The following is a 13,199-nucleotide window of genomic DNA, read 5'->3' as shown; positions in this document are numbered from 1 at the left end:
GCATGGATAGCCTCTGAGATTACTGATTTATAGATTCGTAGGCATCATCTGAAGGATTTTGGGTACTTTTATTCAAAGCATGCAAATTTCTCATTCTGGCCCCTTGCTCTGCTGATTTTTCTGTGGGTATGTGCCTGAAAAGAGATCTCACAAAGTAAAGTTCACTTTTATTTATTGCATGAGGAGATGCCACAGGTCTTAGATAATTTGGGGTTTTCCAGATTCCAGCAGGTGGGAGAGGACATTTCTGACCTGGGGTTTCAGCAAAGCCAATGTGAACTTAGACATACGTGGAAAATATATTCCTCATTAAGGCATTAATTATGTTGCATTTAAACACCAATTCCTACACTTCTGACATTATATTTTCAGGTTTTAAAACAAATAGGAGCTGTAGGACTCTCTGGGAGATGGCAGAGTCCTGCAATGTTCTCCAGCAACCTTGCCATAGCTCACCATCAGAAGGATTTCTTTCCAACCATGAACATAATAAAGTTATTCTTGCAAATTGCTTTTCATCCCTGCATCTTAAATGCCAAAAGAGAGATGGCAGACAGCATCAAGTCATTTAAATGAATGCGAAGTTAAAATTATATATATTTTTTTTTTTTTTTAAAGTAAAACTGGTGTTCTGGAACACCTTTTGCAGTCTCAAATCAAAGAGAAATCTTGTTAATTTTTTCCTGTACATATCCACAATACAGAGAACCCTAAATATACATTTCTAGACTCAAGAAACACTCGGCCAGAAAACATTTCCAGGTCAGGATATTCCCCCAGATGCCTTGCAACTGCTGAAAATGTTCCTTGAATTTGCATCTGTGGGTGTCTCTTGTGAAATTAATATCTTTGCTCCAGTGACCAAGAACCATAGACAGTGCTGCTTAGCCTCTCATTTTTGCCTGCTGAAAATCAAACAACATTTATCTTTGGCAGCACCCACTGGACTGTTTTGCCAGTGCTACAAAATTAAGTCACTTTTCCTTTTCTTTCTGATGGCCAGCAAAAGGAAAACTGGGCCTTCACAGCTTTACCCTTGTAAAATATTAAAACCCAGAAGTCTCTTCAGAAATATTTTCATTAGTTTGGGTCTTTTTGGTTGGGTTGTTTTGGGGCTTTTTTAGTTTGTGGGGTTTGTTTAGTGGATTTGTTTTTCATAGATTTTTTGGATTTTTGGGGTTTTCTTGAGTATTTTTTCAGGTTTTCATGGGTTTTTTCAGGTTTCAACATTATCTCATGTGTTTTAGGACATCTAGAGGAACCATTTCTAGATGTCCTAGTGGATGCTAGGTTGTTAGGTCTTAGTCTCTTGTATCCTTAACATACAAGCATAAGAAAGGAGAATTTTGAGAATCTTTTCCAGCTGAATATCCATTTGAAAGGATGGGAACACACAGGTGGGAGGACAGTGCAAAATATTTACAACTTCTCATGAAGGGAAAGAAACCTGGGCAGAGGTAAAAAAAAAATCATTTTGGCTAAAATTAAAATTAACTGAGAAAGCATAAGTGGTTAATGGCTGCAGAAGTTTGAAGTGAGCATAGAGAGGTTGGATCCTGGGCCACAATCCTGAATTTTTTTTAATGGGATTTGCTGCTTGCTCTGCCATGGAACTGCAGGGAACTGCTCTGTGTCCCTCCCTGAGCTGCAAACACATCTCTTATCCCCAGAAGAACAAGACAGAAAACAGTTTCTTACAAAATTTTATTTTAAAAAATATTGAATAAATAATAAATAAGTGCTATAATTTATTTATAAAGCATTGTAAAGAGAGAAATCAGCTGAAGTCAAAATATTGTTTCTGAATTCAGAGCATGTAAGGAAAATCTGAGTTGTAGTGGAGGTGCTATTTATAGCTTTTATGTTCCAAGTTTATAGTAGAAATGAGTTTATAATGGAAAGTATGTCAGGTTATGAGTGTGCCAGTACCTTTTTTCCAACAAAATCTAATTTGAGACATTCAAACTGAGGTGTTTGGAGTGGAAGACTAGCATCAAAAGCTTTTTTTTTTTCCTCTCTCTTTTCTGATGACCAGCATGAAATCCTTCATAAAATATGTGTGCCAGTCCTTTTATAGTAATAATGAAGGGAATCTCTGGGCTTTTTAAATAGCATCAGACTTTAAAGCCTTTGAAATGGAGGTCACCCAGTGCCTCAGATAAAAACTGTGAGGGAAGGAGGCACAGCACATCCTCAGCTCCTCTCTGATTTGGGCTTCCCCTTTTTCCTCTCATTCCACCCAGATCCTCAAAAATTGCTCTCCACTCCCCACCAGCTCCTCACCCACATTCTTGGAGTTAAAAAAACCCAAAAAACACCTTTGTTTTGTTGCCACAATTGCTGTCCCCTTTCCCGTGGCAGGGAAGGTGTCGCATTTCTTTAATTGATTTTCCCTGCAGCACATCTGAGATGCTGAGGCTGAAATGCCTCTGGTACCCAAAGGCTGGGATTGTTCCACCCAGACACCAGCACAGATCAAAGCCAGAATGCCCCAAGTTAGCCTGGAAGCAGGAGGAAAAATGTCCCTTATTCTAGGTTTATACAAAACAGACCCAAGGCTGCATCCCAAAAGATGTGCCGGGTAAATTTGAGATTCAAACAGCAGGGCTGAAATTAATTCTGTCTGGTGTGATCTTTTAGTGGCACGTTGGAGGTGAGAAAGTTATCTTCACTGAATGCATGTTCTTATGTCAGTGTAAGATCTAATTAGAGCAATGACCTGATTTTTTGGGGAAGAGATTTCTACTGTCTCCAGCCTTTCCAGTGAGATTAGACCATTAAAAAGATCATTAATTATATTTATGCCTCTCAGATTATTTCACTTTGGTGCTAGGAAACTGCTTTTTAAATAGTATCCATTCCTCAAATTGACCAAAAGACAGGAATATTTTCTATGATTACCTTCACGTATCAGCTAATGGAACCATATTTTCTAATCTTCTGTTGTCGGTGACATTTTCTTTGCTACTTTTTGCTTTATTAGCAGCTTTGGCCCCTAAAATGAGCAGATATTCTCCCCTTGTATATGCAGCTGCTGTGAGAATGTTGAGGCAGCTGTTGTACATGAATAACCCACTTTAGGCACAGATTAACCACCACACAAGTCTGAAGGATGGGTGATGGAGGTTGCATCTGGGTCTGCTCAAGCCCGTCCTGTGAGGCTCCAGACCCAGAGAACAGAAGTTTAATATTTTATAAATAAGCATTCACTTTCTACCTGGAACCCACAGGAGCTGCATGAGCAGTCATTCTTTCTTCAGAGCAGACAATAACATATATTGATGCTCCAGGAGGGAAAAACAGAGGGAAATTATTTTATTGCAGGTTTTGCGTTGGGTGATTTCCCTCTTTGTCACCAATAGACATCTCGAGAGAGAGGAGGAGCAAATTCCTGAGCACTGGTTATTCTAAACAGCTTTTACTGGTGCAGTTGCTTCAGTCAGAAATATATCTTGTTTTATCAGGGTGTTATCAACAACCAGAGCTGGGATGGCCATCCACACATGTGTAATATACAGATTTTCTACAATGAGCATTCATTTTGCTAATTAGTAATCCATAATTAGTAGGGTGCTATTTAGTAGACTGCTAATTAGTAGTCTGACAGGTAGAATTATTGATATTATTATAATAATTATTATATTTTAACATGTCAGTATGTTATTGTATATTATTATGTTTCAATATATTAATATATTAATATACTATACTATACTATACTATACTATACTATACTACACTACACTACACTATACTATACTATACTATTATATTATTATATTATATTATATTATATTATATTATAGTATATTATAGTATAGTATAGTATAGTATAGTATAGTATAGTATAGTATAGTATAGTATTTATTATATTTATTATATTATATTTATTATATTTATTATGGTATATTATTGTATAGTATATTTATTATATTAATTATAGTTTAGTATATATATTATATTAATTATATAATAACAATAAAATAGTGTTAAATATCATAATATAATGTAATAAATATAAATCTATAAATAAATATAATAATGAAAATCATTTCCCCCAGTTTTTCACTCTTGAAGCATCCATATATGTTATCATCTGCTCTGAAGAAAGAATCGCTACTAATCCAACTGCTCCCAGTTATGCTCTTGGAGGTTTTTTCCACCTCTCTGCGCCACAACTAACCTGTCAGCATCTCCTTACCTATCTAGCTAAATCAACAAACCCTCTCCAATGTAGATTAAACTTAATTAGGGATTAGGACAGCTCCCAGCTAGGCAGCCCTCAGGCTGGGAGGTGGAGCTGGGCTGGGCTTGGCTCACTGGGGCTTTGCTGGGATAGGTTTGGGCATTTGGGGCTCTTTTTTTTAACCCCTGCTATTTGACTCTTTAAAAAACCCTGGAGAGCAGCATTTAGAGTGCAAAACCTGACATTTGGGAATCTGTGCTTTGGCCCCTGAGGAAGAAATGGAGCTGAGCTGACCCCACCAGATTCAAGCTCCTGGTAAGTGAGAGATCCTAGAGCAGGGTCCCACGCCCCGTGTGCACTTTTCTGTAGCTTGGGAAATTTGTAAGTGCCACTGAGATGAACGCTGGCCTAAGCAGGAGTTCAATTAAATTTGTTTGATAATTTATGGTCCTGGTAGAAAATCACAGCTTCTAAAAGCAACAAGGGAATTGTAAAGCTTTGATGATGCACAGATCTGGCAAATACCTGAGGCGGGTGATGCTGCATGGGAGAGAAACCACAAGTTTTCCACAGTACTGGCTGTGCAGCTTTTGGTTAAAAATGAGCAGAAATACCAGCTTTTAGGGAAATTCTCCACAGATCCTCCTGCTCTCCCCTCTCTCCTTCAGGGTTACAACCCCTGCCATTAGCACACCAAAGGGGAAACCAATCTTTTTCCCAAAAACAGCATTTTGGGGCAGGGATTCTCCTTTCAGACAGCTTTGGGGAGATGCATTTTTTCCACTGATTTTGGGTTCTTCACCCCAGGCCAGAGTTTAACAGCCCTGTTTGCAGTGAGTGGAGCTTATAATGGAAATTTTCTCGTTTTTTCTGTTGCACACAATAAATCACACATTTACCTTAGATGTAAAAGAGGGAAAAGAGAACGTTTTATTTCTGATTCAGTAATATTTTAATAATTTAATAATATTTTAATATTTTAATAATTCTAAAAGTGACAGTGGATTGGAGGACGAAATTGTTATTTCTCCAACCATACTGGCCAACCTAACCAATCTATTAATTTTTTCTTCCTACAGAGAAGAATGCAAAATAATCATTATTTACAAGATAGTGTGTGAGAAACTCTAGTAGAACTATGTAAATATCAGAAGGTATAGGCAACTTTCAGAGGAATTTTTAAACTTTTAAAAGAACATGATGATAGTGACTGGGGCAGGTATTTGGTGTAAAAGCTCAGTGAAGCTTTGGTGACTGAAAAAAAAATTTAAAAAAATAAAAATAGAGAATGGCTATAATGTGTCAAGGCAAAGTTCATCCAGTGATCACCTGTAATCGTTTAAGGATAGAATAGATATAGATATTCCAAAAAAATAGGCAGGAGGAGTGCTAACCTGCACAGTCCTGAGGACATCAGAGCCCAGACAGAAGATTGGAGTTTATTCTGGATGACTGTAGAACTGCTGATCCATGTAATTAACTAAGTTTGGAGGAACTTGCAAAAAAAAAAAAAAAAAACCACGTTAATTTTATCCATTTACCATTAATTTAATTTTTGAAACACAACTCATTTTCAGCCTAACTAATGTGAGTATTCTTGTTGCCTATGCAAGCATATAGCCTCGTCTGGTTTAAACCAAATTAATACAATTTCCTTGTTAACTGAGTTTCTCAGTTCAGAGCTTGTCAAGAAAAGCTGGTGTTGGGTTAATGTTTTGGTTTGGCTGGCTTTTGGGTTTTTTTAACTGAAATCTGCACAGGTTTACTTTATCTTCAGGACTGACCACAAGCCAGCAGATGTTGCTGGCAGACAAAAATAATTCTCAAGCCAGTCCATTTACCAATTACATCAATGTTTTTTTTTAAAATGTCTTCTGTTTCATGTCACAGCTCTACAAATTAAACCCCGTCCTTGGACTTTGGTTCTCTCAAACTCTGTGTATGCTAAACAAAATTTTCTCCTGTGTGTGGATTTCCACGCATTACTTCTCCAAATATGTGTCATTTTTCTCTTCAGAATGGCTCTCCTAGGCATAGACTCTTCAGTCATGCCCTCCTACATCTGAATACATCTGAAGCTAAAATATGATGCACTTCTGTAGCTGTACAAGGTGCACTAAACTGCCTGCTCTGCAAGCCTTTATGCTTACACAGCTTCAGAGGTTTTTATTTGCCATGATATGTTCTGCATCATGACTTTATCAAGCAGTTCCAAATTGTCCAGTTAATCCTTTGCTCTGCATTTTCTCACATTTGTTCAGACCATTGTGGTTTTCCTGTTATGAGGATGTCAGGGTGGTTTGTTCAGGGGAGATCCTGCTTTATTTTTTTGTCTTGTTTTGTTTTGGTTTTGTTTTGAGGTGGTTTCTTTTGGTTTGGTTGGTTTTTTGGGTTTTTTTTTTGGGGGGGGTTGTTTTTTTTTTTTTTTTGGTCATGTTACACCTTTGATTTACAAGCACGTGCCGAAATTAACTTTATTTTCACAACTTAATGCCCTGAGCCACTCCTAGTGGTCCAGAGTGGAAACAGAACTGCATTTTCCTTTCTTTCTGCCACACCTCTGGGATGCAAGGGTGGGAAATTCGCATTTTGCACACAACCACTGCAGCAGGAAGGCAGAAACCTCCTGCATGACCAAGCATTTCAGCAGCCAAGCCATTTAAGCCAGCCACAAGTGCCTCCATTTCATTTGCAGATATTTAATGATCCTTATCAGGGGGGAAGAGAGCTGCTGCTTGGAGCAGCTTAGGAAATTACTGGAGTTAGAGTTACTGGGAGCAGGTTTGTGGCTCCATGTGGATCAATAGGAAGCCCCATCTGAATAATTCTGGATTCTGTCATTAAATCATCAGCCAGGAGAGCCTGGACCTGCCATGAGAGGGAAGGAAAAGAAATCTGCTGAATTAGGAATCAATTGACCTACTTATAATGAGGTTTTTGCCAAAAATCAGGTCTACAAGGCCAAAAAAAAAAAAAAAAAAAAAAAAGGGATCCCCCATGTCATAGCTTAGTCCTATCCACATTCCCCTTCATCTGAGGCAGTTTCGCATAGAGCAAGCAAATTGTGATTTAAAACTAGCTTTGTGTTTCTTTTCTCCACCCTAAAATGTCTTTATGAAGGCTGTGAAGTTTTCCAACAGTTTAAAATTATATCATTTCCAGCTTAAACTAATTTATGGCCCCACTAGTTCTATTCCCAAGTCTTAGCTGAAATATTCTTTAGCTTCTCTGGCATTTTCTCCCTGATAGATTTATAGAGAGCAATTATGTCCTCACTGAGGTGTGTTTTGCCAGACTAACCAAGACCAGCTCTTTTGGCTTCAAATAAACAAGTTTTCCTTTCCTCTGATTGCAGCCACAACCCCTTGCCTTGTCCTGCTTTAAGCCACCCCCTCCCCATCCCAGGGACCAGGAATTTGGGCAGCCTGCCTGAAGGTGCTGCCAGTGGCTGGGAGAGGGAGGAGAGGCTGCCAAGGTGCTGGTGAAACCCAGTGGCCACTCCAGCTCTTTGATGCTCCCTGTTGCCAAAATTTCCATCCTCCTTTTCAGCACCTCTGGAGGCCAGGCAGCCAACCTCCCACTAATTCTGGTGCCCACATTGCTGGTCCCCTTCCCTGGACTCCTCTGAGGCAAAGTTCTGAGGTTTAGCACAGCTAAATCACCTTTTATTTTTTAAATTCTTTGCCTCCTTAAGCCCAGTCTCTTCCTTCTCTATCCCAAGTGATAATTCCCAATGCTGAGTCACAGCCAATGTTCTGATGCTTTCCTTTTTAAGTCCTTATCTAAGAACTTTTCTAGACACCTTTTCACCTTATCAGAACTCTTCTGGTGTGATCTGCCTCTAGTGAAGCTTTTCTCCACTGTTCACGTGTCACAAACAGTATATTTGTTTATTTATTATTAAATTCCCTCACAGAGGTATTTCTGCAGCACTGTCAGTTTGTAGTATCAGTTTTCAAATTATTGTCCTTTCCTCTTGAGCCCAGTAAATCCTTTTCCTATTTCTTTCTAGTGCTGCTGTTCACTTATTTATTTCCAAGTGCAGAACTGCAGCCTTTCTTGTCAGTATCTGCATCTGCAGATGTAGAGAGTCTGGACCTTAAAAGAAATACTAATTTCTGTCATCTTTCTCACATCTGACTGACCAAGGATGACTGTGTAAATCTCTGTTACCATTGCTGTAAACCAGTAAAGATCTTTTAATTTTTATTTTTTTTTTTCATTTTAAATAGAGTCATGCATTTTTGGACCTGAAACAAAAAGTGGTTTTGAGACCATAGTTTGAATTGTGTGTTGTTACTATTGTTGATTCTTTTGTAAACCAAGCCCCCCCAAAAAAGGTGTATGCATAACACTGAGGTGAACACTGTTTACTTTAAAAGCTTGAAAGGCTTGTCTGTATCTGGAAATATTTTCTTACAAACATCCACAGTTTTACAATTGTTTATTATTTGTTTTCAATTGAATTTAGCTAACACAACTTTAACTAAACAATCATATGACTCGTGTTTTTACAGTGTTCTCAGGCTAAGATACTGCAATGAAAAGATACTTAAGAAAAGCAGGGAAGGGTGGTTTTCTCAGAAAGGGGCAGAAATGGTAAAATTGGACATCTGAATGTTCTGCTGTGTGTAAACACATGGTCAGCTATCACACGGGGCCCCAGCATGTGGAAATGTGTGGTGTTTTCCAGTGGTGGGCTCGTGGAAAACTCCAAATCTCTTCTAGGCCCTGATAAAATCTCATTGCAGTGATGTTGCAGCTCCTTCTTACTCTAAAAATATTCATTCCCACAATTTTTGATCAGCAAAAAAAAAACAAAACATCATCGTGGTGTCACCAAAAGGGAGTTTAGGAAAAAAAATTTAATCCTCCCCACCCTTTCCACCTCCCTCCTGTGAAGGGTTGAACTCATGTCCCCCCAAAGCCTGAACCCATGGCCTGACCCTGAATGTAAAGCAACTGATCTCAGTAGAAAGTATGTTTTGCCATCAATTGCAGATTAATTAAATTATAAAAACTGCTGGAAGAGCTGTGCTTTCACAAGTGATCCCCATATGGCTTTGATCTGGCTGCACTTCCTCACCACCAAACACCCAGAGAAAACTCGGGTGTATTTGCAGTGAGGAGCAGATGTTTGATGAATAAACAGCACTTTAAATTTGCAAAAAAATTGAAGTTTGCCTTCTCAGGAGCAGTGACTCGACTGGGGCTTGCACTGGCAGCGTGGAGCTTCAGTTTGAAAATATTCAGGGCGTTGTACCATTGGTATTATTTCTTTATGAAAGTGAGTGGCCTCTTAAAGTCATTCTCAATGACACCGAGAGTGCAGACAGTGCAGTTCTCACACCACAAGACAAAAAAAAAATAAAATAGGAAGAGGGGGGACAGGACTGAGTTCTCATGGCTGGCTGGACAAGGAGTCCTGTTTTATGCTTTGCACCAGGACCCATGACAAAAACGTTGTACAGCTAGTAATTCTTGCAGCAGGCTGGCACCAGCCCCTGCTCAGGAAATCTGGCAGTGCATCTGTTCTCTCACAGAGTGGTATCCTTGAAGGATCTCACTGTTGATGTTTTTAATTTCAATTTTTTTTAATTTTAATTTTGATTTTAATTTCAATTTTTTTTCCAATTGGCTGGAGAAAAAGGATTGGGGGACTCCACCACATTAAATGCGGGTCAGAAAGGAGATGCTGCACCTTCCCTGGAGGGAACAGAGAGCATCTGGCCCATTTCCAGATCTCAGACTATTATCTTTGCAAGGACAGCTCCCTAACATTCCTATGACTTTTACAATATTTCCCAAGAAGAAAGTCTACTAGTAAATTTCAAGTGCTGGTCAGACCACTTGGTTTGAGATGAGTTTGGAAACCAGCTGCCTGCAATGACACAGAATTTATACAGAGTGTCAGTAGGTGATTTACCTGTTTGCTTTTGAATTAATCAAATTTTGCCATGTTTCCAGAGAATAACCTTTTCTCTGTCTTTTTAGCGGGGAGTGGGGCTTGTTGGTGTTTGAGGCTCGTTTTCTTTTCCATGTGCAATAAGTTTTTCCACCAAGGATTTGCACGTGTTTGGTGGGAACTGGAGAAGGTTTAGGTTGTGCAGATTCATCCTCTAGGTCTGGCTCAAAGCTCCATCATAATTTCATATGACATGGGTTGTGGGAAGGATGAGCAACCACTCACTACAGAAAACTATGAAATGGGACTACAATTTAGGAAAAAAAAATCAATTTTTTGTCATCCTGGCAGAATCTAGAGGGTGGTGCTGCTGTGGTGCCCACTTACCTGAAAATTGATAGTGGGAACTACCTAGATCCTCCCTACTCAGATATCTCAGTCTCATCCTACTTTATCAAATTTTAAAATGTCCAATAGCCTAAATAGGCTTTGAGTAAGTTATTTGCCTTTTCACTGCACACAAAAACATCAAAAATTCTGTCTGACCAATTAGAAAATGTGGGTGGACTGGTCTAATCATTCCATTTAAAGCACAAAATCTGACACAACAAGTTTAGGTACAGAAAAGCAGTTCAAGCCCCCAAAGACAGCAATTATAAAGGTAGCAGTTAATGATATAATCATATTGTAAAGAAGTTAAAAATTTGTAACAAACTGCCTAATGTTATTTGATATATGAGATTTTTTTTTTTAATTGTCTAAAGAAGACAGGCACCCAGCTCATGTTCACCTCTGGCAGGGGGATAGAGCACTATAAAATTAAGACATTTATAACCGTGTAGAAATCCAAGCATGCAGGAAAGAACAGGCAGAACCAGAAACACCCAAAACCCTGGCTGGGATTCCCAAGGCCTTGCACAAGTTTTGCTGGGCAGTGAGAAATATTCCTGCCACCAAGAAATCACCTTGAAGAAAAAGCGTGGGTAATTTTACAGGGCCTGGGGAGCAGAAAAGCCCTGAGGAAAAGCCAGTTTTGTAAATATGACCAAAAGGCAAAGAAATTGACGGGGAGAGATCAAGTTTTCTACTGACTCCCACGCCTGTATGCTCAAGAAGAGATTTTTGCTGAAGAACGTGTCAGAATACAAACACAATCTGCCTGGAAAGACAGCTCTCAATTTTTTGATAAGTGGAAATTGAAGTAAAAGCTTTCTGTAAATTAAGGGACTGCAAAGAAAAGAGTCCAATTTATAACACAAAAAGCAAATTTGCCTTTCTGTGTTATCACAGAACATCCCACTGCCATACTGAAAGCAGAAAAAAATCCAAATTCATGAACTAAAAACTTGGTTATTCAGATCATGTTTAATCATAATAATCAGACCATTGTTAATTTAAGAATTTAAATAGTAATTTAATGTAATTATTTAATAATAATTTATTTTTAATTTAATAATTTAAATAATATTTTAATTTAATAATTAGCAATAATAATTTAATTATAATAATTAATAATAATTAGTTTCATAGTAATCATCAGACAATTTAATAATAATAATAGCCAGATCATTATTAAAGTAAAATTTAAAAAAACCAAAACAAATCAAACAAACAAAAAAAAAAAAAAACCAAAAAAAACCGAGAAAAACTCCAAGAAAACTCAAGAAATAAACTAATGGAGGCACTGAGTGAACAGCATTCCTTCCAGGGTAGGTCTTAAAGAACATTTTCTTTATCTCTGATTTTATTTAAAACCTAGAGTACCCAATTTTCTAGACCACATGACCTTGACTCTACCCTACAGATAATGACAGAATTGTTTCTACTCTGTGTTTCTGGAACAAATTCTGGAATAAATTCCATATCTGGTGCAAGGCAGGCACTTCAAAGGCCATAAAGGCCATTTTCTTTCTCTCTGCAAGCAATTTATCAGCATTCCTCCTGGAAAAATATTGGGCTGCAGGGGATTCCAGACGTGTCTGGGGTGTCGTGCTGCTTTTGCACTGAGCTGCTCTGCCCAGGGCTGGAGAGCCACGATCACAACCTGTTCTCCAGACAGCAACTGTCTGCCACCTCAGATGGCCCCAAACCTCACACAGCCTCACAAATTGCCTTAAATATTGAAGCACCAAGGAAGGAGGAGGCCTTGGAATGCGACCTTTAAGTCATCCTTATGGACAATGTAAATATCGTCACTCCTATGCCACCAATTGTTCTTTCTTTTTTTTTACCACGGCACCAGTAAATTTTATTTTGCAGGAATAATTTAGCTTGGGGATCAGCCTGCTGAGTTTGTCCTGCCTTGATTCCATCATTCTGGGGAACTTTTTCAAGGAGAAAAAGTTATCTTAGCAAAATGAGTGAAAAGCAGTATCCAAAGCAGGCACTGTAAGGGAAGTCATGGCAAGAAGTGGATTTCCAGAAACACAGGGTAGAAGCAATTCTGTCATTGTTTGTAGGGTAGAGTCAATGTCATGTGGGCTAGAAAATTTGGTACTCTAGGTTTAAAATACAATCAGGGAATGGAGGTCTCAAGTCTGTGGCTGGAAATGAATGTTTTGCTTCTGTCTTTGGAGAATGGAGGGCTTCTGGAGGAGATGAAGGTGATTATAAAACAAAAATGAATGGACAAAAGTCATCCTAGGTCAGTCGAACACATACTTCCACCATGCTGGCCAGGTACAAACCAACTGTGACAACAGCCTTGGCTTCTGAGTGGGATGTAAACATTTTACACACAGACAAAATAGCTCAGGTGCCCACAGACTGGAGCTGAATTCCATTCTTGCAGTTTGACTCAGCTGCCAAAGCCCAGGGGTTTGCACACACAGATAAGATTTGATCTTGAGCAGCCTTGGGACTGAGCAGAAATCTGTTTAATCAGCTGGACTGAAGCGTTCTGCTGCAAGTTACCAGTTTTAAGAAAAGCTGCTGAAGGGAATGTGTGAGTACTGCCTGGACTGGTCTTATTATTATTCTATTACCCACCAGAAGTGCGTAAAGATTGTCAGAATCTGTGATATTTAAATGTTCCTGGGATTGTAGAGAGTCTCTGTCTGTCAGCCCCGCTGCCAAAGCAGAAGCCATAATTGGTCTGTGCTGGTTTCC

At 38.7% G+C, this 13,199-nt stretch overlaps 1 protein-coding gene and 1 long non-coding RNA gene across 5 annotated transcripts in view; one reads left to right on the top strand and one right to left on the bottom strand.

The window, feature by feature from the left end:
* The window catches only part of HAPLN1 (hyaluronan and proteoglycan link protein 1), a 64,525-nt gene that overhangs the window by 11,649 nt on the left and 39,677 nt on the right, over positions 1-13,199 (top strand). Inside the window, exon 1 of one of the 3 annotated variants that reach the window (XM_085567012.1) lies at positions 3,866-4,501. The exons of the other annotated variants lie outside the window; for them this stretch is intronic. The gene's annotated coding sequence lies outside the window, so the exon portion shown is untranslated. Of the gene's footprint in view, positions 1-3,865; positions 4,502-13,199 lie in introns of those variants that run through there. 3 annotated transcript variants of the gene reach the window in all.
* The window catches only part of LOC146763567 (uncharacterized), a 35,727-nt gene that overhangs the window by 11,265 nt on the left and 11,263 nt on the right, over positions 1-13,199 (bottom strand). For both annotated transcript variants that reach the window (XR_014951394.1, XR_014951393.1), the window contains one exon: positions 5,581-5,681. This is a non-coding gene — a long non-coding RNA (uncharacterized LOC146763567). The remainder of the gene's footprint in view (positions 1-5,580; positions 5,682-13,199) is intronic.

The sequence above is a fragment of the Lonchura striata genome, chromosome Z (genome assembly GCF_050655825.1).
Source record: "Lonchura striata isolate lonStrDom1 chromosome Z, ASM5065582v1, whole genome shotgun sequence".
Taxonomy (NCBI): domain Eukaryota; kingdom Metazoa; phylum Chordata; class Aves; order Passeriformes; family Estrildidae; genus Lonchura; species Lonchura striata.
The sequence above is the reverse complement of the archived record's forward strand: the minus strand, read 5'-3'. Positions and strand labels throughout refer to the sequence as shown.